At 28.2% G+C, this 24,994-nt stretch overlaps 25 non-coding genes across 25 annotated transcripts; all 25 read left to right on the plus strand.

Annotated features, from left to right (window-relative positions):
* Nucleotides 1-439: 439 nt before the first annotated feature.
* TRNAY-GUA lies at nt 440-524 on the plus strand. Its single transcript is given in 2 exon segments — nt 440-476; nt 489-524. It is a non-coding gene; the product is annotated as a tRNA-Tyr (tRNA).
* A 656-nt stretch (nt 525-1,180) lies between these two features.
* TRNAS-AGA lies at nt 1,181-1,262 on the plus strand. Its single transcript has one exon. It is a non-coding gene; the product is annotated as a tRNA-Ser (tRNA).
* Nucleotides 1,263-2,169: 907 nt separating this feature from the next.
* TRNAY-GUA lies at nt 2,170-2,254 on the plus strand. The gene is given in 2 exon segments: nt 2,170-2,206; nt 2,219-2,254. It is a non-coding gene; the product is annotated as a tRNA-Tyr (tRNA).
* Nucleotides 2,255-2,912: 658 nt separating this feature from the next.
* Nucleotides 2,913-2,994, plus strand: TRNAS-AGA. The gene has a single exon. It is a non-coding gene; the product is annotated as a tRNA-Ser (tRNA).
* A 904-nt stretch (nt 2,995-3,898) lies between these two features.
* Nucleotides 3,899-3,983, plus strand: TRNAY-GUA. The gene is given in 2 exon segments: nt 3,899-3,935; nt 3,948-3,983. It is a non-coding gene; the product is annotated as a tRNA-Tyr (tRNA).
* A 1,647-nt stretch (nt 3,984-5,630) lies between these two features.
* Nucleotides 5,631-5,715, plus strand: TRNAY-GUA. The gene is given in 2 exon segments: nt 5,631-5,667; nt 5,680-5,715. It is a non-coding gene; the product is annotated as a tRNA-Tyr (tRNA).
* Nucleotides 5,716-6,372: 657 nt separating this feature from the next.
* Nucleotides 6,373-6,454, plus strand: TRNAS-AGA. The gene has a single exon. It is a non-coding gene; the product is annotated as a tRNA-Ser (tRNA).
* Nucleotides 6,455-8,099: 1,645 nt separating this feature from the next.
* On the plus strand, nt 8,100-8,181 carry TRNAS-AGA. The gene has a single exon. It is a non-coding gene; the product is annotated as a tRNA-Ser (tRNA).
* Nucleotides 8,182-9,085: 904 nt separating this feature from the next.
* TRNAY-GUA lies at nt 9,086-9,170 on the plus strand. Its single transcript is given in 2 exon segments — nt 9,086-9,122; nt 9,135-9,170. It is a non-coding gene; the product is annotated as a tRNA-Tyr (tRNA).
* Nucleotides 9,171-9,826: 656 nt separating this feature from the next.
* On the plus strand, nt 9,827-9,908 carry TRNAS-AGA. The gene has a single exon. It is a non-coding gene; the product is annotated as a tRNA-Ser (tRNA).
* A 905-nt stretch (nt 9,909-10,813) lies between these two features.
* TRNAY-GUA lies at nt 10,814-10,898 on the plus strand. Its single transcript is given in 2 exon segments — nt 10,814-10,850; nt 10,863-10,898. It is a non-coding gene; the product is annotated as a tRNA-Tyr (tRNA).
* Nucleotides 10,899-11,553: 655 nt separating this feature from the next.
* On the plus strand, nt 11,554-11,635 carry TRNAS-AGA. The gene has a single exon. It is a non-coding gene; the product is annotated as a tRNA-Ser (tRNA).
* An 895-nt stretch (nt 11,636-12,530) lies between these two features.
* On the plus strand, nt 12,531-12,615 carry TRNAY-GUA. The gene is given in 2 exon segments: nt 12,531-12,567; nt 12,580-12,615. It is a non-coding gene; the product is annotated as a tRNA-Tyr (tRNA).
* A 656-nt stretch (nt 12,616-13,271) lies between these two features.
* TRNAS-AGA lies at nt 13,272-13,353 on the plus strand. The gene has a single exon. It is a non-coding gene; the product is annotated as a tRNA-Ser (tRNA).
* Nucleotides 13,354-14,260: 907 nt separating this feature from the next.
* TRNAY-GUA lies at nt 14,261-14,345 on the plus strand. The gene is given in 2 exon segments: nt 14,261-14,297; nt 14,310-14,345. It is a non-coding gene; the product is annotated as a tRNA-Tyr (tRNA).
* A 656-nt stretch (nt 14,346-15,001) lies between these two features.
* Nucleotides 15,002-15,083, plus strand: TRNAS-AGA. The gene has a single exon. It is a non-coding gene; the product is annotated as a tRNA-Ser (tRNA).
* Nucleotides 15,084-15,991: 908 nt separating this feature from the next.
* On the plus strand, nt 15,992-16,076 carry TRNAY-GUA. Its single transcript is given in 2 exon segments — nt 15,992-16,028; nt 16,041-16,076. It is a non-coding gene; the product is annotated as a tRNA-Tyr (tRNA).
* Nucleotides 16,077-16,732: 656 nt separating this feature from the next.
* TRNAS-AGA lies at nt 16,733-16,814 on the plus strand. The gene has a single exon. It is a non-coding gene; the product is annotated as a tRNA-Ser (tRNA).
* A 907-nt stretch (nt 16,815-17,721) lies between these two features.
* Nucleotides 17,722-17,806, plus strand: TRNAY-GUA. The gene is given in 2 exon segments: nt 17,722-17,758; nt 17,771-17,806. It is a non-coding gene; the product is annotated as a tRNA-Tyr (tRNA).
* Nucleotides 17,807-18,463: 657 nt separating this feature from the next.
* On the plus strand, nt 18,464-18,545 carry TRNAS-AGA. The gene has a single exon. It is a non-coding gene; the product is annotated as a tRNA-Ser (tRNA).
* A 906-nt stretch (nt 18,546-19,451) lies between these two features.
* On the plus strand, nt 19,452-19,536 carry TRNAY-GUA. The gene is given in 2 exon segments: nt 19,452-19,488; nt 19,501-19,536. It is a non-coding gene; the product is annotated as a tRNA-Tyr (tRNA).
* A 1,194-nt stretch (nt 19,537-20,730) lies between these two features.
* TRNAS-AGA lies at nt 20,731-20,812 on the plus strand. The gene has a single exon. It is a non-coding gene; the product is annotated as a tRNA-Ser (tRNA).
* A 908-nt stretch (nt 20,813-21,720) lies between these two features.
* On the plus strand, nt 21,721-21,805 carry TRNAY-GUA. The gene is given in 2 exon segments: nt 21,721-21,757; nt 21,770-21,805. It is a non-coding gene; the product is annotated as a tRNA-Tyr (tRNA).
* Nucleotides 21,806-22,443: 638 nt separating this feature from the next.
* On the plus strand, nt 22,444-22,525 carry TRNAS-AGA. Its single transcript has one exon. It is a non-coding gene; the product is annotated as a tRNA-Ser (tRNA).
* Nucleotides 22,526-24,171: 1,646 nt separating this feature from the next.
* TRNAS-UGA lies at nt 24,172-24,252 on the plus strand. Its single transcript has one exon. It is a non-coding gene; the product is annotated as a tRNA-Ser (tRNA).
* Nucleotides 24,253-24,994: the final 742 nt, after the last annotated feature.

Here is a 24,994-nt window from a genome sequence, read left to right on the forward strand (position 1 = left end):
TTAGAAAGATTTTTAATCTGTGGTTTTAGTCCCTTGTTTTAGTTAAGGAAAATTTTTCAAACTTTCTTGATTCAGCAATATTATTCTCCAAGATCAACAATTTTGAACGAACATAGTATAAGTTACATTGTCTATGTTTATATAAAAATTGAAGAAATAAAAAATTTCTTTATAGAAAAATGATTATCGAGTGTCAGATAAAAATCGAGGACTATTGAACCACCAATTCAAATTGTCCTTGCAAGATTTTGTGAATTAGTTTCTTCTAATTGTTTGCTACTGCTACAAAGGACTGGGCAATGTGTATTATATTATGGTTGGTTTTTTATTTTGTTATGCATAAACTATATAACTATTTAAATGAGCAAACAATATGTACATTATTGTGTATCAATAATCTATATGTAGAATGTAGACATGTATGAAATGTTGTATACATCCGACCTTAGCTCAGTTGGTAGAGCGGAGGACTGTAGTAGTTGCAGAATATCCTTAGGTCACTGGTTCGAATCCGGTAGGTCGGAAATGTTTTAGTCGAGACGTTTTCATTTTGATTTTGACGTTATGTGTCAGAAAACTGAATGTGTAATTATGCCAAAAATTGTACGTTATGCAGCTAAATATCATTTTTAGGTGTCTAATTTTTTTTCAATACTGAATGTGCTAAAGTGAACATTAAAAAGTAATTTCTAAGAGTTATCCTATTATCTATATTCAAACACGAAAACTATAATACAAACTGAATATGCAAAATGTAAATAAAGTTCAATTTGGAAGATAGTCACATGTGCCAATCAGTTTTTAATGTTGTCTTAAGTGGAAGTTCTCCGCTATTTTCTTGCATGAACTTGTCTTTTAATTTTTATTAATATAATCAATCATGCTATCCTAAATATTATTTCTATCATTTTACTTAAGTTGGAGATAGAAATTGTTTTTAATTTGTATTCAACTGGAATAAAAACAATATTTAGCAAAACTTATTAATGTTTTGAAATATGTAGAGTTTGGATGTTTAGATAATAAATTTTTGGACTATTGATACATTCTTCTGTTGGTAAAATTTTAGAATATCCTTTTAAATACAATCATCTACTTCTCCCGAAAAAATCAACAATAATGATTGAGAGTGTCATGTAGATTAATCTACAATGGAACAATGTTTCAGTTAATTATTAAAGTGGACGTGCCGGAGTGGTTATCGGGCATGACTAGAAATCATGTGGGCTTTGCCCGCGCAGGTTCGAATCCTGCCGTTCACGCTTTTGAGAAACAGTTTTTTTTTTAAAAAGAAAATATCACTATTTTGTAATTATTTTTCTTATGATAGTTTACATATTACATTTAGGTAAATTAAAAATGTTACAAAACAGTTCGAGATACAAATAATTAACAATCATTTTTATTGTCTTCCTATTATACTCAAAAAGGAATAACCAAACAAGCAAGTTTATCTAATTTATCTTATTACAATCCCGACTTTAGCTCAGTCGGTAGAGCTGGGGGGCTGTATTTTCACCAGAAATTCCTTAGGTCGCAACTGTTTTGCTTTTATAGTTAATTTTATTTTTTCAGAGTATTTTAATAATATTACGCATATGTACATGTCTTCTAATGTATATTCCGTAATAGGAGTATATAACAAAATTAGGTTTGTTTCAGAAAATAGGGTGGACTGACTTAAATAAAATTACAATTTTCTTTTAAAATTAAAGAATGTTTATAAAAAATTAGAAAGATTTTTAATCTGTGGTTTTAGTCCCTTGTTTTAGTTAAGGAAAATTTCTCAAAATTTCTTGATTCAGCAATATTATTCTCCAAGATCAACAATTTTGAACGAACATAGTATAAGTTACATTGTCTATGTTTATATAAAAATTGAAGAAATAAAAAATTTCTTTATAGAAAAATGATTATCGAGTGTCAGATAAAAATCGAGGACTATTGAACCACCAATTGAAATTGTCCTTGCAAGATTTTGTGAATTAGTTTCTTCTAATTGTTTGCTACTGCTACAATGGACTGGGCAATATGTATTATATTATGGTTGGTTTTTTATTTTGTTATGCATAAACTATATAACTATTTAAATGAGCAAACAATATGTACATTATTGTGTATCAATAATCTATATGTAGAATGTAGACATGTATGAAATGTTGTATACATCCGACCTTAGCTCAGTTGGTAGAGCGGAGGACTGTAGTAGTTGCAGAATATCCTTAGGTCACTGGTTCGAATCCGGTAGGTCGGAAATGTTTTAGTCGAGACGTTTTCATTTTGATTTTGACGTTATGTGTCAGAAAACTGAATGTGTAATTATGCCAAAAATTGTACGTTATGCAGCTAAATATCATCTTTTAGGTGTCTTATTTTTTTTCAATACTGAATGTGCTAAAGTGAACATTAAAAAGTAATTTCTAAGAGTTATCCTATTATCTATATTCAAACACGAAAACTATAATACAAACTGAATATGCAAAATGTAAATAAAGTTCAATTTGGAAGATTGTCGCATGTGCCAATCAGTTTTTAATGTTGTCTTAAGTGGAAGTTCTCCGCCATTTTCTTGCATGAACTTGTCTTTTAATTTTTATTAATATAATCAATCATGCTATCCTAAATATTATTTCTATCATTTTACTTAAGTTGGAGATAGAAATTGTTTTTAATTTGTATTCAACTGAAATAAAAACAATATCTAGAAAAAAAATAATAATGTTTTGAAAAATGTAGAGTTTTGATGTTTAGATAATAAATTTTTGGACTATTGATAAATTCTTCTGTTGGTAAAATTTTAGAATATCCTTTTAAATACAATCATCTACTTCTCCCGAAAAAATCAACAATAATGATTGAGAGTGTCATGTAGATTAATCTACAATGGAACAATGTTTCAGTTAATTATTAAAGTGGACGTGCCGGAGTGGTTATCGGGCATGACTAGAAATCATGTGGGCTTTGCCCGCGCAGGTTCGAACCCTGCCGTTCACGCTTTTGAGAAACAGTTTTTTTTTTAAAAGAAAATATCACTATTTTGTAATTATATTTTATGATAGTTTACATATTACATTTAGGTAAATTAAAAATGTTACAAAACAGTTCGAGATACAAATAATTAACAATCATTTTTATTGTCTTCCTATTATACTCAAAAAGGAATAACCAAACAAGCAAGTTTATCTAATTTATCTTATTACAATCCCGACTTTAGCTCAGTTGGTAGAGCTGGGGGGCTGTATTTTCATCAGAAATTCCTTAGGTCGCAACTGTTTTGCTTTTATAGTTAATTTTATTTTTTCAGAGTATTTTAATAATATTACGCATATGTACATGTCTTCTAATGTATATTCCGTAATAGGAGTATATAACAAAATTAGGTTTGTTTCAGAAAATAGGGTGGACTGACTTAAATAAAATTACAATTTTCTTTTAAAATTAAAGAATGTTTATAAAAAATTAGAAAGATTTTTAATCTGTGGTTTTAATCCCTTGTTTTAGTTAAGGAAAATTTCTCAAACTTTCTTGATTCAGCAATATTATTCTCCAAGATCAACAATTTTGAATGAACATAGTATAAGTTACATTGTCTATGTTTATATAAAAATTGAAGAAATAAAAAATTTCTTTATAGAAAAATGATTATCGAGTGTCAGATAAAAATCGAGGACTATTGAACCACCAATTGAAATTGTCCTTGCAAGATTTTGTGAATTAGTTTCTTCTAATTGTTTGCTACTGCTACAAAGGACTGGGCAATGTGTATTATATTATGGTTGGTTTTTTATTTTGTTATGCATAAACTATATAACTATTTAAATGAGCAAACAATATGTACATTATTGTGTATCAATAATCTATATGTAGAATGTAGACATGTATGAAATGTTGTATACATCCGACCTTAGCTCAGTTGGTAGAGCGGAGGACTGTAGTAGTTGCAGAATATCCTTAGGTCACTGGTTCGAATCCGGTAGGTCGGAAATGTTTTAGTCGAGACGTTTTCATTTTGATTTTGACGTTATGTGTCAGAAAACTGAATGTGTAATTATGCCAAAAATTGTACGTTATGCAGCTAAATATCATCTTTTAGGTGTCTTATTTTTTTTCAATACTGAATGTGCTATAGTGAACATTAAAAAGTAATTTCTAAGAGTTATCCTATTATCTATATTCAAACACGAAAACTATAATACAAACTGAATATGCAAAATGTAAATAAAGTTCAATTTGGAAGATTATCGCATGTGCCAATCAGTTTTTAATGTTGTATTAAGTGGAAGTTCTCCGCCATTTTCTTGCATGAAATTGTATTTTAATTTTTATTAATATAATCAATCAGGCTATCCTAAATATTATTTCTATCATTTTACATAAGTTGGAGATAGAAATTGTTTTTAATTTGTATTCAACTGGAATAAAAACAATATCTAGCAAAAAAAATTAATGTTTTGAAATATGCAGAGTTTCGATGTTTAGATAATAAATTTTTGGACTATTGATACATTCTTCTGTTGGTAAAATTTTAGAATATCCTTTTTAAATACAATCATCTACTTCTCCCAAAAAAATCAATAATAATGATTGAGAGTGTCATGTAGATTAATCTACAATGGAACAATGTTTCACTTAATTTTTAAAGTGGACGTGCCGGAGTTGTTATCGGGCATGACTAGAAATCATGTGGGCTTTGCCCGCGCAGGTTCGAATCCTTCCTTTCACGCTTTTGAGAAACAGTTTGAAAAAAAAGAAGAAAATATTACTATTTTGTAATTATTTTTCTTATGATAGTTTACATATTACATTTAGGTAAATTAAAAATGTTACAAAACAGTTCGAGATACAAATAACTAACTATCATTTTTATGTTCTTCCTATTATACTCAAAAAGGATTAACCAAACAAGCAAGTCCTTATCAAATTTATCTTATTACAATCCCGACTTTAGCTCAGTCGGTAGAGCTGGGGGCTGTATTTTTGCCAGAAATTCCTTAGGTCGCAACTGTTTGCTTTTATAGTTAATTTTATTCTTTCAGAGTATTTTAATAATATTACGCATATGTACATGTCTTCTAATGTATATTCCGTAATAGGAGTATATAACAAAATTAGGTTTGTTTCAGAAAATAGGGTGGACTGACTTAAATAAAATTGCAATTTTCTTTTAAAATTAAAGAATGTTTATAAAAAATTAGAAAGATTTTTAATCTGTGGTTTTAATCCCTTGTTTTAGTTAAGAAAAATTTCTCACACTTTCTTGATTCAGCAATATTATTCTCCAAGATCAACAATTTTGAATGAACATAGTATAAGTTACATTGTCTATGTTTAAATAAAAATTGAAGAAATATAAATTTTCTTTATAGACAAATGATTATCGAGTGTCAGATAAAAATCGAGGACTATTGAACCACCAATTCAAATTGTCCTTGCAAGATTTTGTGAATTAGTTTCTTCTAATTGTTTGCTACTGCTACAAAGGACTGGGCAATATGTATTATATTATGGTTGGTTTTTTATTTTGTTATGCATAAACTATATAACTATTTAAATGAGCAAACAATATGTACATTATTGTGTATCAATAATCTATATGTAGAATGTAGACATGTATGAAATGTTGTATACATCCGACCTTAGCTCAGTTGGTAGAGCGGAGGACTGTAGTAGTTGCAGAATATCCTTAGGTCACTGGTTCGAATCCGGTAGGTCGGAAATGTTTTAGTCGAGACGTTTTCATTTTGATTTTGACGTTATGTGTCAGAAAACTGAATGTGTAATTATGCCAAAAATTGTACGTTATGCAGCTAAATATCATCTTTTAGGTGTCTTATTTTTTTTCAATACTGAATGTGCTAAAGTGAACATTAAAAAGTAATTTCTAAGAGTTATCCTATTATCTATATTCAAACACGAAAACTATAATACAAACTGAATATGCAAAATGTAAATAAAGTTCAATTTGGAAGATTGTTGCATGTGCCAATCAGTTTTTAATGTTGTCTTAAGTGGAAGTTCTCCGCCATTTTCTTGCATGAACTTGTCTTTTAATTTTTGTTAATATAATCAATCATGCTATCCTAAATATTATTTCTATCATTTTACTTAAGTTGGAGATAGAAATTGTATTTAATTTGTATTCAACTGAAATAAAAACAATATCTAGCAAAACAAAATTAATTTTTTGAAATATGTAGAGTTTGGATGTTTAGATAATAAATTTTTGGACTATTGATACATTCTTCTGTTGGTAAAATTTTAGAATATCCTTTAAATACAATCATCTACTTTTCCCGAAAAAATCAACAATAATGAATGAGAGTGTCATGTAGATCAATCTACAATGGAACAATGTTTCACTTAATTTTTAAAGTGGACGTGCCGGAGTGGTTATCGGGCATGACTAGAAATCATGTGGGCTTTGCTCGCGCAGGTTCGAATCCTGCCGTTCACGCTTTTGAGAAACATTTTTTTTTAAAGAAAAGATCACTATTTTTAATTATTTTTCTTATGATAGTTTACATATTACATTTAGGTAAATTAAAAATATTACAAAACAGTTCGAGATACAAATAATTAACTATCATTTTTATTGTCTTCCTATTATACTCAAAAAGGATTAACCAAACAAGCAAGTCCTTATCTAATTTATCTTATTTCAATCCCGACTTTAGCTCAGTCGGTAGAGCTGGGGGGCTGTATTTTTACCAGAAATTCCTTAGGTCGCAACTGTTTTGCTTTTATAGTTAATTTTATTTTTTCAGCGTATTTTAATAATATTACGCATATGTATATGTCTTCTAATGTATATTCCGTAATAGGAGTGTATAACAAAATTAGGTTTGTTTCAGAAAATAGGGTGGACTGACTTAAATAAAATTACAATTTGCTTTTAAAATTAAAGAATGTTTATAAAAAATTAAAAATATTTTTAATATTTTGGTTTTAATCCCTTGTTTTAGTTAAGGAAAATTTCTCGAACTTTTTTGATTCAGCAATATTATTCTCCAAGATCAACAATTTTGAATGAACATAGTATAAGTTACATTGTCTATGTTTATATAAAAATTGAAGAAATAAAAATTTTCTTTATTGAAAAATGATTATCGAGTGTCAGATAAAAATCGAGGACTATTGAACCACCAATTCAAATTGTCCTTGCAAGATTTTGTGAATTAGTTTCTTCTAATTGTTTGCTACTGCTACAAAGGACTGGGCAATGTGTATTATATTATGGTTGGTTTTTTATTTTGTTATGCATAAACTATATAACTATTTAAATGAGCAAACAATATGTACATTATTGTGTATCAATAATCTATATGTAGAATGTAGACATGTATGAAATGTTGTATACATCCGACCTTAGCTCAGTTGGTAGAGCGGAGGACTGTAGTAGTTGCAGAATATCATTAGGTCACTGGTTCGAATCCGGTAGGTCGGAAATGTTTTAGTCAAGATGTTTTCATTTTGATTTTGACGTTATGTGTCAGAAAACTGAATGTGTAATTATGCCAAAAATTGTACGTTATGCAGCTAAATATCATCTTTTAGGTGTCTTATTTTTTTTCAATACTGAATGTGCTAAAGTGAACATTAAAAAGTAATTTCTAAGAGTTATCCTATTATCTATATTCAAACACGAAAACTATAATACAAACTGAATATGCAAAATGTAAATAAAGTTCAATTTGGAAGATTGTCACATGTGCCAATCAGTTTTTAATGTTGTCTTAAGTGGAAGTTCTCCGCCATTTTCTTGCATGAACTTGTCTTTTAATTTTTATTAATATAATCAATCATGCTATCCTAAATATTATTTCTATCATTTTACTTAAGTTGGAGATAGAAATTGTTTTTAATTTGTATTCAACTGGAATAAAAACAATATCTAGCAAAACATATTAATGTTTTGAAATATGTAGAGTTTGGATGTTTAGATAATAAATTTTTGGACTATTGATACATTCTTCTGTTGGTAAAATTTTAGAATATCCTTTAAATACAATCATCTACTTTTCCCGAAAAAATCAACAATAATGAATGAGAGTGTCATGTAGATAATCTACAATGGAACAATGTTTCACTTAATTTTTAAAGTGGACGTGCCGGAGTTGTTATCGGGCATGACTAGAAATCATGAGGGCATTGCCCGCGCAGGTTCGAATCCTGCCGTTCACGCTTTTGAGAAACAGTTTTTTTTTAAAGAAAATAACACTATTTTGTAATTATTTTTCTTATGATAGTTTACTTATTACGTTTAGGTAAATTAAAAATGTTACAAAACAGTTCGAGATACAAATAACTAACTATCATTTTTATGTTCTTCCTATTATACTCAAAAAGGATTAACCAAACAAGCATGTCCTTATCTAATCTATCTTATTACAATCCCGAATTTAGCTCAGTCGGTAGAGCTGGGGGGCTGTATTTTTACCAGAAATTCCTTAGGTCGCAACTGTTTTGCTTTTATAGTTAATTTTATTTTTTCAGAGTATTTTAATAATATTACGCATATGTACATGTCTTATAATGTATATTCCGTAATAGGAGTATATAACAAAATTAGGTTTGTTTCAGAAAATAGGGTGGACTGACTTAAATATAATTAAATTTTTTTTTAAATTAAATAATTTTTATAAAAAAATTAGGAAGTTTTTTAATCTGTGGTTTTAATCCCTCTTTTCATTTAAGGAAAATTTCTCGAACTTTCTTGATTTAGCCATATTTTTCTCCAAGATCAAATTTTGAATGAACATAGTATAAGTTACATTGTCTATGTTTATATAAAAATTGAAGAAATAAAAAACTTCTTTATAGAAAAATGATTATCGAGTGTCAGATAAAAATCGAGGACTATTGAACCACCAGTTTAAATTGTCCCCGCAAGATTTTGTGAATTAGTTTCTTCTAATTGTTTGCTACTGCTACAATGGACTGGGCAATATGTATTATATTATGGCTTGGTTTTTTATTTTGTTATGCATAAACTATATAACTATTTAAATGAGCAAACAATATGTACATTATTGTGTATCAATAATCTATATGTAGAATGTAGACATGTATGAAATGTTGTATACATCCGACCTTAGCTCAGTTGGTAGAGCGGAGGACTGTAGTAGTTGCAGAATATCCTTAGGTCACTGGTTCGAATCCGGTAGGTCGGAAATGTTTTAGTCGAGACGTTTTCATTTTGATTTTGACGTTATGTGTCAGAAAACTGAATGTGTAATTATGCCAAAAATTGTACGTTATGCAGCTAAATATCATCTTTTAGGTGTCTTATTTTTTTTCAATACTGAATGTGCTAAAGTGAACATTAAAAAGTAATTTCTAAGAGTTATCCTATTATCTATATTCAAACACGAAAACTATAATACAAACTGAATATGCAAAATGTAAATAAAGTTCAATTTGGAAGATTGTCACATGTGCCAATCAGTTTTTAATGTTGTCTTAAGTGGAAGTTCTCCGCCATTTTCTTGCATGAACTTGTCTTTTAATTTTTATTAATATAATCAATCATGCTATCCTAAATATTATTTCTATCATTTTACTTAAGTTGGAGATAGAAATTGTTTTTAATTTGTATTCAACTGGAATAAAAACAATATCTAGCAAAACATATTAATGTTTTGAAATATGTAGAGTTTGGATGTTTAGATAATAAATTTTTGGACTATTGATACATTCTTCTGTTGGTAAAATTTTAGAATATCCTTTAAATACAATCATCTACTTTTCCCAAAAAAATCAACAATAATGAATGAGAGTGTCATGTAGATCAATCTACAATGGAACAATGTTTCACTTAATTTTTAAAGTGGACGTGCCGGAGTTGTTATCGGGCATGACTAGAAATCATGAGGGCTTTGCCCGCGCAGGTTCGAATCCTGCCGTTCACGCTTTTGAGAAACAGTTTTTTTTTAAAGAAAATAACACTATTTTGTAATTATTTTTCTTATGATAGTTTACTTATTACGTTTAGGTAAATTAAAAATGTTACAAAACAGTTCGAGATACAAATAACTAACTATCATTTTTATGTTCTTCCTATTATACTCAAAAAGGATTAACCAAACAAGCATGTCCTTATCTAATCTATCTTATTACAATCCCGACGTTAGCTTAGTCGGTAGAGCTGGGGGGCTGTATTTTTACCAGAAATTCCTTAGGTCGCAACTGTTTTGCTTTTATAGTTAATTTTATTTTTTCAGAGTATTTTAATAATATTACGCATATGTACATGTCTTATAATGTATATTCCGTAATAGGAGTATATAACAAAATTAGGTTTGTTTCAGAAAATAGGGTGGACTGACTTAAATATAATTACAATTTTTTTAAAATTAAATAATTTTTATAAAAAAATTAGAAAGATTTTTAATCTTGGTTTTAATCCCTCTTTTCATTTAAGGAAAATTTCTCGAACTTTCTTGATTTAGCCATATTTTTCTCCAAGATCAACAATTTTGAATGAACATAGTATAAGTTACATTGTCTATGTTTATATAAAAATTGAAGAAATAAAAAACTTCTTTATAGAAAAATGATTATCGAGTGTCAGATAAAAATCGAGGACTATTGAACCACCAGTTTAAATTGTCCCCGCAAGATTTTGTGAATTAGTTTCTTCTAATTGTTTGCTACTGCTACAATGGACTGGGAAATATGTATTATATTATGGCTTGGTTTTTTATTTTGTTATGCATAAACTATATAACTATTTAAATGAGCAAACAATATGTACATTATTGTGTATCAATAATCTATATGTAGAATGTAGACATGTATGAAATGTTGTATACATCCGACCTTAGCTCAGTTGGTAGAGCGGAGGACTGTAGTAGTTGCAGAATATCCTTAGGTCACTGGTTCGAATCCGGTAGGTCGGAAATGTTTTAGTCAAGACGTTTTCATTTTGATTTTGACGTTATGTGTCAGAAAACTGAATGTGTAATTATGCCAAAAATTGTACGTTATGCAGCTAAATATCATCTTTTAGGTGTCTTATTTTTTTTCAATACTGAATGTGCTAAAGTGAACATTAAAAAGTAATTTCTAAGAGTTATCCTATTATCTATATTCAAACACGAAAACTATAATACAAACTGAATATGCAAAATGTAAATAAAGTTCAATTTGGAAGATTGTCACATGTGCCAATCAGTTTTTAATGTTGTCTTAAGTGGAAGTTCTCCGCCATTTTCTTGCATGAACTTGTCTTTTAATTTTTATTAATATAATCAATCATGCTATCCTAAATATTATTTCTATCATTTTACTTAAGTTGGAGATAGAAATTGTTTTTAATTTGTATTCAACTGGAATAAAAACAATATCTAGCAAAACATATTAATGTTTTGAAATATGTAGAGTTTGGATGTTTAGATAATAAATTTTTGGACTATTGATACATTCTTCTGTTGGTAAAATTTTAGAATATCCTTTAAATACAATCATCTACTTTTCCCAAAAAATCAACAATAATGAATGAGAGTGTCATGTAGATTAATCTACAATGGAACAATGTTTCACTTAATTTTTAAAGTGGACGTGCCGGAGTTGTTATCGGGCATGACTAGAAATCATGTGGGCTTTGCCCGCGCAGGTTCGAATCCTGCCGTTCACGCTTTTGAGAAACAGTTTTTTTTTAAAGAAAATAACACTATTTTGTAATTATTTTTCTTATGATAGTTTACTTATTACGTTTAGGTAAATTAAAAATGTTACAAAACAGTTCGAGATACAAATAACTAACTATCATTTTTATGTTCTTCCTATTATACTCAAAAAGGATTAACCAAACAAGCATGTCCTTATCTAATCTATCTTATTACAATCCCGACGTTAGCTTAGTCGGTAGAGCTGGGGGGCTGTATTTTACCCAGAAATTCCTTAGGTCGCAACTGTTTTGCTTTTATAGTTAATTTTATTTTTTCAGAGTATTTTAATAATATTACGCATATGTACATGTCTTATAATGTATATTCCGTAATAGGAGTATATAACAAAATTAGGTTTGTTTCAGAAAATAGGGTGGACTGACTTAAATATAATTAAATTTTTTTTTAAATTAAATAATTTTTATAAAAAAATTAGAAAGTTTTTTAATCTGTGGTTTTAATCCCTCTTTTCATTTAAGGAAAATTTCTCGAACTTTCTTGATTTAGCCATATTTTTCTCCAAGATCAACAATTTTGAATGAACATAGTATAAGTTACATTGTCTATGTTTATATAAAAATTGAAGAAATAAAAAACTTCTTTATAGAAAAATGATTATCGAGTGTCAGATAAAAATCGAGGACTATTGAACCACCAGTTTAAATTGTCCCCGCAAGATTTTGTGAATTAGTTTCTTCTAATTGTTTGCTACTGCTACAATGGACTGGGAAATATGTATTATATTATGGCTTGGTTTTTTATTTTGTTATGCATAAACTATATAACTATTTAAATGAGCAAACAATATGTACATTATTGTGTATCAATAAAATGTAGACATGTATGAAATGTTGTATACATCCGACCTTAGCTCAGTTGGTAGAGCGGAGGACTGTAGTAGTTGCAGAATATCCTTAGGTCACTGGTTCGAATCCGGTAGGTCGGAAATGTTTTAGTCAAGACGTTTTCATTTTGATTTTGACGTTATGTGTCAGAAAACTGAATGTGTAATTATGCCAAAAATTGTACGTTATGCAGCTAAATATCATCTTTTAGGTGTCTTATTTTTTTTCAATACTGAATGTGCTAAAGTGAACATTAAAAAGTAATTTCTAAGAGTTATCCTATTATCTATATTCAAACACGAAAACTATAATACAAACTGAATATGCAAAATGTAAATAAAGTTCAATTTGGAAGATTGTCACATGTGCCAATCAGTTTTTAATGTTGTCTTAAGTGGAAGTTCTCCGCCATTTTCTTGCATGAACTTGTCTTTTAATTTTTATTAATATAATCAATCATGCTATCCTAAATATTATTTCTATCATTTTACTTAAGTTGGAGATAGAAATTGTTTTTAATTTGTATTCAACTGGAATAAAAACAATATCTAGCAAAACATATTAATGTTTTGAAATATGTAGAGTTTGGATGTTTAGATAATAAATTTTTGGACTATTGATACATTCTTCTGTTGGTAAAATTTTAGAATATCCTTTAAATACAATCATCTACTTTTCCCGAAAAAATCAACAATAATGAATGAGAGTGTCATGTAGATCAATCTACAATGGAACAATGTTTCACTTAATTTTTAAAGTGGACGTGCCGGAGTTGTTATCGGGCATGACTAGAAATCATGTGGGCTTTGCCCGCGCAGGTTCGAATCCTGCCGTTCACGCTTTTGAGAAACAGTTTTTTTTTAAAGAAAATAACACTATTTTGTAATTATTTTTCTTATGATAGTTTACTTATTACGTTTAGGTAAATTAAAAATGTTACAAAACAGTTCGAGATACAAATAACTAACTATCATTTTTATGTTCTTCCTATTATACTCAAAAAGGATTAACCAAACAAGCATGTCCTTATCTAATCTATCTTATTACAATCCCGAATTTAACTCAGTCGGTAGAGCTGGGGGGCTGTATTTATACCAGAAATTCCTTAGGTCGCAACTGTTTTGCTTTTATAGTTAATTTTATTTTTTCAGAGTATTTTAATAATATTACGCATATGTACATGTCTTATAATGTATATTCCGTAATAGGAGTATATAACAAAATTAGGTTTGTTTCAGAAAATAGGGTGGACTGACTTAAATATAATTACAATTTTTTTTAAAATTAAATAATTTTTATAAAAAAATTAGAAAGATTTTTAATCATTGGTTTTAATCCCTCTTTTCATTTAAGGAAAATTTCTCGAACTTTCTTGATTTAGCCATATTTTTCTCCAAGATCAACAATTTTGAATGAACATAGTATAAGTTACATTGTCTATGTTTATATAAAAATTGAAGAAATAAAAAACTTCTTTATAGAAAAATGATTATCGAGTGTCAGATAAAAATCGAGGACTATTGAACCACCAGTTTAAATTGTCCCCGCAAGATTTTGTGAATTAGTTTCTTCTAATTGTTTGCTACTGCTACAATGGACTGGGAAATATGTATTATATTATGGCTTGGTTTTTTATTTTGTTATGCATAAACTATATAACTATTTAAATGAGCAAACAATATGTACATTATTGTGTATCAATAATCTATATGTAGAATGTAGACATGTATGAAATGTTGTATACATCCGACCTTAGCTCAGTTGGTAGAGCGGAGGACTGTAGTAGTTGCAGAATATCCTTAGGTCACTGGTTCGAATCCGGTAGGTCGGAAATGTTTTAGTCAAGACGTTTTCATTTTGATTTTGACGTTATGTGTCAGAAAACTGAATGTGTAATTATGCCAAAAATTGTACGTTATGCAGCTAAATATCATCTTTTAGGTGTCTTATTTTTTTTCAATACTGAATGTGCTAAAGTGAACATTAAAAAGTAATTTCTAAGAGTTATCCTATTATCTATATTCAAACACGAAAACTATAATACAAACTGAATATGCAAAATGTAAATAAAGTTCAATTTGGAAGATTGTCACATGTGCCAATCAGTTTTTAATGTTGTCTTAAGTGGAAGTTCTCCGCCATTTTCTTGCATGAACTTGTCTTTTAATTTTTATTAATATAATCAATCATGCTATCCTAAATATTATTTCTATCATTTTACTTAAGTTGGAGATAGAAATTGTTTTTAATTTGTATTCAACTGGAATAAAAACAATATCTAGCAAAACATATTAATGTTTTGAAATATGTAGAGTTTGGATGTTTAGATAATAAATTTTTGGACTATTGATACATTCTTCTGTTGGTAAAATTTTAGAATATCCTTTAAATACAATCATCTACTTTTCCCAAAAAAATCAACAATAATGAATGAGAGTGTCATGTAGATCAATCTACAATGGAACAATGTTTCACTTAATTTTTAAAGTGGACGTGCCGGAGTTGTTATCGGGCATGACTAGAAATCATGAGGGCATTGCCCGCGCAGGTTCGAATCCTGCCGTTCACGCTTTTGAGAAACAGTTTTTTTTTTTAAGAAAATAACACTATTTTGTAATTATTTTTCTTATGATAGTTTACTTATTACGTTTAGGTAAATTAAAAATGTTACAAAACAGTTCGAGATACAAATAACTAACTATCATTTTTATGTTCTTCCTATTATACTCAAAAAGGATTAACCAAACAAGCATGTCCTTATCTAATCTATCTTATTACAATCCCGAATTTAACCCAGTCGGTAGAGCTGGGGGGCTGTATTTTTACCAGAAATTCCTTAGGTCGCAACTGTTTTGCTTTTATAGTTAATTTTATTTTTTCAGAGTATTTTAATAATATTACGCATATGTACATGTCTTATAATGTATATTCCGTAATAGGAGTATATAACAAAATTAAGTTTGTTTCAGAAAATAGGGTGGACTGACTTAAATATAATTAAATTTTTTTTTTAAATTAAATAATTTTTATAAAAAAATTAGAAAGTTTTTTAATCTGTGGTTTTAATCCCTCTTTTCATTTAAGGAAAATTTCTCGAACTTTCTTGATTTAGCCATATTTTTCTCCAAGATCAACAATTTTGAATGAACATAGTATAAGTTACATTGTCTATGTTTATATAAAAATTGAAGAAATAAAAAACTTCTTTATAGAAAAATGATTATCGAGTGTCAGATAAAAATCGAGGACTTTTGAACCACCAGTTTGAATTGTCCCCGCAAGATTTTGTGAATTAGTTTCTTCTAATTGTTTGCTACTGCTACAATGGACTGGGCAATATGTATTATATTATGGCTTGGTTTTTTATTTTGTTATGCATAAACTATATAACTATTTAAATGAGCAAACAATATGTACATTATTGTGTATCAATAATCTATATGTAGAATGTAGACATGTATGAAATGTTGTATACATCCGACCTTAGCTCAGTTGGTAGAGCGGAGGACTGTAGTAGTTGCAGAATATCCTTAGGTCACTGGTTCGAATCCGGTAGGTCGGAAATGTTTTAGTCGAGACGTTTTCATTTTGATTTTGACGTTATATGTCAGAAAACTGAATGTGTAATTATGCCAAAAATTGTACGTTATGCAGCTAAATATCATCTTTTAGGTGTCTTATTTTTTTTCAATACTGAATGTGCTAAAGTGAACATTAAAAAGTAATTTCTAAGAGTTATCCTATTATCTATATTCAAACACGAAAACTATAATACAAACTGAATATGCAAAATGTAAATAAAGTTCAATTTGGAAGATTGTCACATGTGCCAATCAGTTTTTAATGTTGTCTTAAGTGGAAGTTCTCCGCCATTTTCTTGCATGAACTTGTCTTTTAATTTTTATTAATATAATCAATCATGCTATCCTAAATATTATTTCTATCATTTTACTTAAGTTGGAAATAGAAATTGTTTTTAATTTGTATTCAACTGGAATAAAAACAATATCTAGCAAAACATATTAATGTTTTGAAATATGTAGAGTTTGGATGTTTAGATAATAAATTTTTGGACTATTGATACATTCTTCTGTTGGTAAAATTTTAGAATATCCTTTAAATACAATCATCTACTTTTCCCGAAAAAATCAACAATAATGAATGAGAGTGTCATGTAGATCAATCTACAATGGAACAATGTTTCACTTAATTTTTAAAGTGGACGTGCCGGAGTTGTTATCGGGCATGACTAGAAATCATGAGGGCATTGCCCGCGCAGGTTCGAATCCTGCCGTTCACGCTTTTGAGAAACAGTTTTTTTTTAAAGAAAATAACACTATTTTGTAATTATTTTTCTTATGATAGTTTACTTATTACGTTTAGGTAAATTAAAAATGTTACAAAACAGTTCGAGATACAAATAACTAACTATCATTTTTATGTTCTTCCTATTATACTCAAAAAGGATTAACCAAACAAGCATGTCCTTATCTAATCTATCTTATTACAATCCCGAATTTAACTCAGTCGGTAGAGCTGGGGGGCTGTATTTATACCAGAAATTCCTTAGGTCGCAACTGTTTTGCTTTTATAGTTAATTTTATTTTTTCAGAGTATTTTAATAATATTATGCATATGTACATGTCTTATAATGTATATTCCGTAATAGGAGTATATAACAAAATTAGGTTTGTTTCAGAAAATAGGGTGGACTGACTTAAATATAATTACCATTTTTTTAAAAATTAAATAATTTTTATAAAAAAATTAGAAAGATTTTTAATCATTGGTTTTAATCCCTCTTTTCATTTAAGGAAAATTTCTCGAACTTTCTTGATTTAGCCATATTTTTCTCCAAGATCAACAATTTTGAATGAACATAGTATAAGTTACATTGTCTATGTTTATATAAAAATTGAAGAAATAAAAAACTTCTTTATAGAAAAATGATTATCGAGTGTCAGATAAAAATCGAGGACTATTGAACCACCAGTTTAAATTGTCCCCGCAAGATTTTGTGAATTAGTTTCTTCTAATTGTTTGCTACTGCTACAATGGACTGGGCAATATGTATTATATTATGGCTTGGTTTTTTATTTTGTTATGCATAAACTATATAACTATTTAAATCAGCAAACAATATGTACATTATTGTGTATCAATAATCTATATGTAGAATGTAGACATGTATGAAATGTTGTATACATCCGACCTTAGCTCAGTTGGTAGAGCGGAGGACTGTAGTAGTTGCAGAATATCCTTAGGTCACTGGTTCGAATCCGGTAGGTCGGAAATGTTTTAGTCGAGACGTTTTCATTTTGATTTTGACGTTATGTGTCAGAAAACTGAATGTGTAATTATGCCAAAAATTGTACGTTATGCAGCTAAATATCATCTTTTAGGTGTCTTATTTTTTTTCAATACTGAATGTGCTAAAGTGAACATTAAAAAGTAATTTCTAAGAGTTATCCTATTATCTATATTCAAACACGAAAACTATAATACAAACTGAATATGCAAAATGTAAATAAATTTCAATTTGGAAGATTGTCACATGTGCCAATCAGTTTTTAATGTTGTCTTAAGTGGAAGTTCTCCGCCATTTTCTTGCATGAACTTGTCTTTTAATTTTTGTTAATATAATCAATCATGCTATCCTAAATATTATTTCTATCATTTTACTTAAGTTGGAGATAGAAATTGTATTTAATTTGTATTCAACTGGAATAAAAACAATATCTAGCAAAAAAAAATTAATTTTTTGAAATATGTAGAGTTTGGATGTTTAGATAATAAATTTTTGGACTATTGATACATTCTTCTGTTGGTAAAATTTTAGAATATCCTTTAAATACAATCATCTACTTTTCCCGAAAAAATCAACAATAATGAATGAGAGTGTCATGTAGATCAATCTACAATGGAACAATGTTTCACTTAATTTTTAAAGTGGACGTGCCGGAGTGGTTATCGGGCATGACTAGAAATCATGTTGGCTTTGCCCGCGCAGGTTCGAATCCTGCTGTTCACGCTTTTGAGAAACAGTTTTTTTTAAAGAAAATAACACTATTTTGTAATTATTTTTCTTATGATAGTTTACTTATTACGTTTAGGTAAATTAAAAATGTTACAAAACAGTTCGAGATACAAATAACTAACTATCATTTTTATGTTCTTCCTAGTATACTCAAAAAGGATTAACCAAACAAGCATGTCCTTATCTAATCTATCTTATTACAATCCCGAATTTAACTCAGTCGGTAGAGCTGGGGGGCTGTATTTATACCAGAAATTCCTTAGGTCGCAACTGTTTTGCTTTTATAGTTAATTTTATTTTTTCAGAGTATTTTAATAATATTACGCATATGTACATGTCTTATAATGTATATTCCGTAATAGGAGTATATAACAAAATTAGGTTTGTTTCAGAAAATAGGGTGGACTGACTTAAATATAAGTACAATTTTTTTTTAAATTAAATAATTTTTATAAAAAAATTAGAAAGATTTTTAATCATTGGTTTTAATCCCTCTTTTCATTTAAGGAAAATTTCTCGAACTTTCTTGATTTAGCCATATTTTTCTCCAAGATCAACAATTTTGAATGAACATAGTATAAGTTACATTGTCTATGTTTATATAAAAATTGAAGAAATAAAAAACTTATTTATATAAAAATGATTATCGAGTGTCAGATAAAAATCGAGGACTATTGAACCACCAGTTTAAATTGTCCCCGCAAGATTTTGTGAATTAGTTTCTTCTAATTGTTTGCTACTGCTACAATGGACTGGGCAATATGTATTATATTATGGCTTGGTTTTTTATTTTGTTATGCATAAACTATATAACTATTTAAATCAGCAAACAATATGTACATTATTGTGTATCAATAATCTATATGTAGAATGTAGACATGTATGAAATTTTGTATACATCCGACCTTAGCTCAGTTGGTAGAGCGGAGGACTGTAGTAGTTGCAGAATATCCTTAGGTCACTGGTTCAAATCCGGTAGGTCGGAAATGTTTTAGTCAAGACTTTTTCATTTTGATTTTGACGTTATGTGTCAGAAAACTGAATTGTGTAATTATGCCAAAAATTGAACGTTATGCAGCTAAATATTATCTTTTAGGTGTCTTATTTTTTTCAATACTGAATGTGCTAAAGTGAATATTAAAAAAGTAATTTCTATATTAAAACACGAAAACTATAATACAAACTGAATATGCAAAATGTAAATAAAGTTCAATTTGGAAGATTGTCGCATGTGCCAATCAGTTTTTAATGTTGTCTTAAGTGGAAGTTCTCCGCCATTTCTTGCATGAACTTGTCTTTTAATTTTTATTAATATAATCAATCATGCTATCCTAAATATTATTTCTATCATTTTACTTAAGTTGGAGATAGAAATTGTTTTTAATTTGTATTCCACTGGAATAAAAACAATATCTAGCAAAACATATTAATGTTTTGAAATATGTAGAGTTTTGATGTTTAGATAATAAATTTTTGGACTATTGATACATTCTTCTGTTGGTAAAATTTTAGAATATCCTTTAAATACAAGAGAAAATGACTAGGATAGCACCAAACCAAGTTTTTGTTCCCAAACTAGCACTTAAGACTCAAAGTCACAAAAATAGGTTTCATTAAAGAGGTAAATATACACTTATACCCCTTGGGTTAATTAATCCAAATATTAGGGTTTAGAGTTAAGGGGGGTGGGGTTTTGGAATTAGGGTTTAAAATTTTATAAAATAAAAAGAAATTCTAAAAAATTAAAAATAAAAATAAAAAAAAAACAGTTTCAAAAAGTATTTTTGAATTATAAAAAGAAAATTTTAAAAAAAAAATTTAAAAAAATTTCGAAAAAAAAAATTTCAAGAAAAAAAATTATAATAAATTTCGAATCTGAAACTATAAAAAAAATTTAAATTTTTTTTTAAATTTTTAAATTTTTTTTTTATTTTTAGTTATTTTTGTTTGTTTATTTAATTTAAACCAAGGGTATTAGGAATAATTTACCATTTAATGAATGTTATTTTTGTGACTTTCTCCTTCTAGTGCTATTTTTGTGACAAAAACTCAAAAGGTGTTATTATTGACAATTGCCCTAAATACAATCATCTACTTCTCCCGAAAAAATCAACAATAATGATTGAAAGTGTCATGTAGATTAATCTACAATGGAACAATGTTTCAGTTAATTATTAAAGTAGACGTGCCGGAGTGGTTATCGGGCATGACTAGAAATCATGTGGGCTTTGCCCGCGCAGGTTCGAATCCTGCCGTTCACGCTTTTGAGAAACAGTTTTTTTAAAAAGAAAATACCACTATTTTGTAATTACTTTTCTTATGATAGTTTACTTATTACATTTAGGTAAATTAAAAATGTTACAAAACAGTTCGAGATACAAATAATTAACTAAATTTTTATGTTCTTCCTATTATACTCAAAAAGGATTAACCAAACAAGCATGTCCTTATCTAATCTATCTTATTACAATCCCGACGTTAGCTTAGTCGGTAGAGCTGGGGGGCTGTATTTTACCCAGAAATTCCTTAGGTCGCAACTGTTTTGCTTTTATAGTTAATTTTATTTTTTCAGAGTATTTTAATAATATTACGCATATGTAAATGTCTTATTATGTATATTCCGTAATAGGAGTATATAACAAAATTAGGTTTGTTTCAGAAAATAGGATGGACTAACTTAAACATAATTACAATTTTGTTTTAAAATTAAATATTTTTTATAAAAAAATTAGAAAGATTTTTAATCTGTGGTTTTAATCCCTCTTTTTAGTTAAGGAAAATTTCTGGAACTTTCTTGATTTAGCAATATTTTTCTCCAAGATCAACAATTTTGAATGAACATAGTATAAGTTACATTGTCTATGTTTATATAAAAATTGAAGAAATAAAAAGCTTCTTTATAGAAAAATGATTATCGAGTGTCAGATAAAAATCGAGGACTATTGAACCACCAGTTTAAATTGTCCCCGCAAGATTTTGTGAATTAGTTTCTTCTAATTGTTTGCTACTGCTACAATGGACTGGGCAATATGTATTATATTATAGCTTGGTTTTTTTATTTTGTTATGCATAAACTATATAACTATTTAAATGAGCAAACAATATGTACATTATTGTGTATCAATAATCTATATGTAGAATGTAGACATGTATGAAATGTTGTATACATCCGACCTTAGCTCAGTTGGTAGAGCGGAGGACTGTAGTAGTTGCAGAATATCCTTAGGTCACTGGTTCGAATCCGGTAGGTCGGAAATGTTTTAGTCAAGACTTTTTCATTTTGATTTTGATGTTATGTGTCAGAAAACAGAATTTTGTAATTATGCCAAAAATTTAACGTTATGCAGCTAAATATCATCTTTTAGGTGTCTTATTTTTTTCAATACTTAATGTGCTAAAGTGAATATTAAAATGTAATTTCTATATTAAAACACGAAAACTATAATACAAACTGAATATGCAAAATGTAAATAAAGTTCAATTTGGAAGATTGTCGCATGTGCCAATCAGTTTTTAATGTTGTCTTAAGTGGAAGTTCTCCGCCATTTTCTTGCATGAACTTTTCGTTTAATTTTTATTAATATAATCAATCATGCTATCCTAAATATTATTTCTATCATTTTACTTAAGTTGGAGATTGAAATTGTTTTTAATTTGTATTCAACTGGAATAAAAACAATATCTAGCAAAAAATATTAATGTTTTGAAATATGTAGAGTTTGGATGTTTAGATATTAAATTTTTGGACTATTGATACATTCTTCTGTTGGTAAAATTTTAGAATATCCTTTTAAATACAATCATCTACTTCTCCCGAAAAAATCAACAATAATGATTGAGAGTGTCATGTAGATTAATCTACAATGGAACAATGTTTCAGTTAATTATTAAAGTGGATGTGCCGGAGTGGTTATCGGGCATGACTAGAAATCATGTGGGCTTTGCCCGCGCAGGTTCGAATCCTGCCGTTCACGCTTTTGAGAAACAATTTTTTTTTAAAGAAAATATCACTATTTTGTAATTATTTTTCTTATGATAGTTTACATATTACATTTAGGTAAATTAAAAATGTTACAAAACAGTTCGAGATACAAATAATTAACTATCATTTTTATTGTCTTTCTATTATACTCAAAAAGGATTAACCAAACAAGCAAGTCCTTATCTAATTTATCTTATTACAATCCCGACTTTAGCTCAGTCGGTAGAGCTGGGGGGCTGTATTTTTACCAAAAATTCCTTAGGTCGCAACTGTTTTGCTTTTATAGTTAATTTTATTTTTTCAGAGTATTTTAATAATATTACGCATGTGTACATGTCTTCTAATGTATATTCCGTAATAGGAGTATATAAAAAAAATAGGTTTGTTTCAGAAAATAGGGTGGACTGACTTAAATAAAATTACAATTTTCTTTTAAAATTAAAGAATTTTTATAAAAAATTAGAAAGATTTTTAATATGTGTTTTTAATCCCTTGTTTTAGTTAAGGAAAATTTCTCGAACTTTCTTGATTCAGCAATATTATTCTCCAAGAACAACAATTTTGAATGAACATAGTATAAGCTACATTGTCTATGTTAATATAAAAATTGAAGAAATAAAAAGTTTCTTAATAGAAAAATTATTATCGAGTGTCAGATAAAAATCGAGGACTATTGAACCACCAATTCAAATTTTCCTTGCAAGATTTTGTGAATTAGTTTCTTCTAATTGTTTGCTACTGCTACAAAGGACTGGGCAATGTGTATTATATTATGGTTAATTTTTTATTTTGTTATGCATAAACTATATAACTATTTAAATGAGCAAACAATATGTACATTATTGTGTATCAATAATCTATATGTAGAATGTAGACATGTATGAAATGTTGTATACGTCCGACCTTAGCTCAGTTGGTAGAGCGGAGGACTGTAGTAGTTGCAGAATATCCTTAGGTCACTGGTTCGAATCCGGTAGGTCGAAATGTTTTAGTCAAGACGTTTTCATTTTGATTTTGATGTTATGTGTCAGAAAACTGAATGTGTTATTATGCCAAAAATTGTACGTTATGCAGCTAAATATCATCTTTTAGGTGTCTTATTTTTTTTCAATACTGCATGTGCTAAAGTGAACATTAAAAAATAATTTCTAAGAGTTATCATATTATCTATATTCAAACACGAAAACTATAATATAAACTGAATATGCAAAATGTAAATAAAGTTCAATTTGGAAGATTGTCACATGTGCCAATCAGTTTTTAATATTGTGTTAAGTGGAAGTTCTCCGCCATTTTCTTCCATGAACTTGTCTTTTAATTTTTATTAATATAACCAATCATGCTATCCTAAATATTATTTCTATTATTTTACTTAAGTTGGAGATAGAAATTGTTTTTAATTTTTATTCAACTGGAATAAAAACAATATCTAGCAAAACATATTAATGTTTTGAAATATGTAGAGTTTGGATGTTTAGATAATAAATTTTTGGACTATTGATACATTCTGCTGTTGGTAAAATTTTAGAATATCCTTTAAATACAATCATCTACTTCTCCCGAAAAAATCAACAATAATGATTGAGAGTGTCATGTAGATTAATCTACAATGGACCAATGTTTCAGTTAATTATTAAAGTGGACGTGCCGGAGTGGTTATCGGGCATGACTAGAAATCATGTGGGCTTTGCCGCGCTGGTTCGAATCCTGCCGTTCACGGTTTTGAGAAACAGTTTTTTTTTAAAAGAAAATACCACTATTTTGTAATTACTTTTCTTATGATAGTTTACTTATTACATTTAGGTAAATTAAAAATGTTGCAAAACAGTTCGAGATACAAAAATTAACTATCATTTTTATGTTCTTCCTATTATACTCAAAAAGGATTAACCAAACAAGCATGTCCTTATCTAATCTATCTTATTACAATCCCGACTTTAGCTCAGTCGGTAGAGCTGGGGGGCTGTATTTTTACCAGAAATTCCTTAGGTCGCAACTGTTTTGCTTTTATAGTTAATTTTATTTTTTCAGAGTATTTTAATAGTATTACGCATATGTACATGTCTTATAATGTATATTCCGTAATAGGAGTATATAACAAAATTAGGTTTGTTTCAGAAAATAGGGTGGACTGACTTAAATATAATTACAATTTTCTTTTAAAATTAAATAAATTTTTATAAAAAAAAATAGAAAGATTTTTAATCTGTGGTTTTAATCCCTTTTTTTAGTTAAGTAAAATTTCTCGAACTTTCTTGATTTAGCAATATTATTCTCCAAGATCAACAATTTTGAATGAACATAGTATAAGATACATTGTCTATGTTTATATAAAAATTGAAGAAATAAAAAGCTTCTTTATAAAAAAATGATTATCGAGTATCAGATAAAAATCGAGGACTATTGAACCACCAGTTTAAATTGTACCCGCAAGATTTTGTGAATTAGTTTCTTCTAATTG

The sequence above is a fragment of the Brassica napus genome, chromosome A9 (genome assembly GCF_020379485.1).
Source record: "Brassica napus cultivar Da-Ae chromosome A9, Da-Ae, whole genome shotgun sequence".
Taxonomy (NCBI): domain Eukaryota; kingdom Viridiplantae; phylum Streptophyta; class Magnoliopsida; order Brassicales; family Brassicaceae; genus Brassica; species Brassica napus.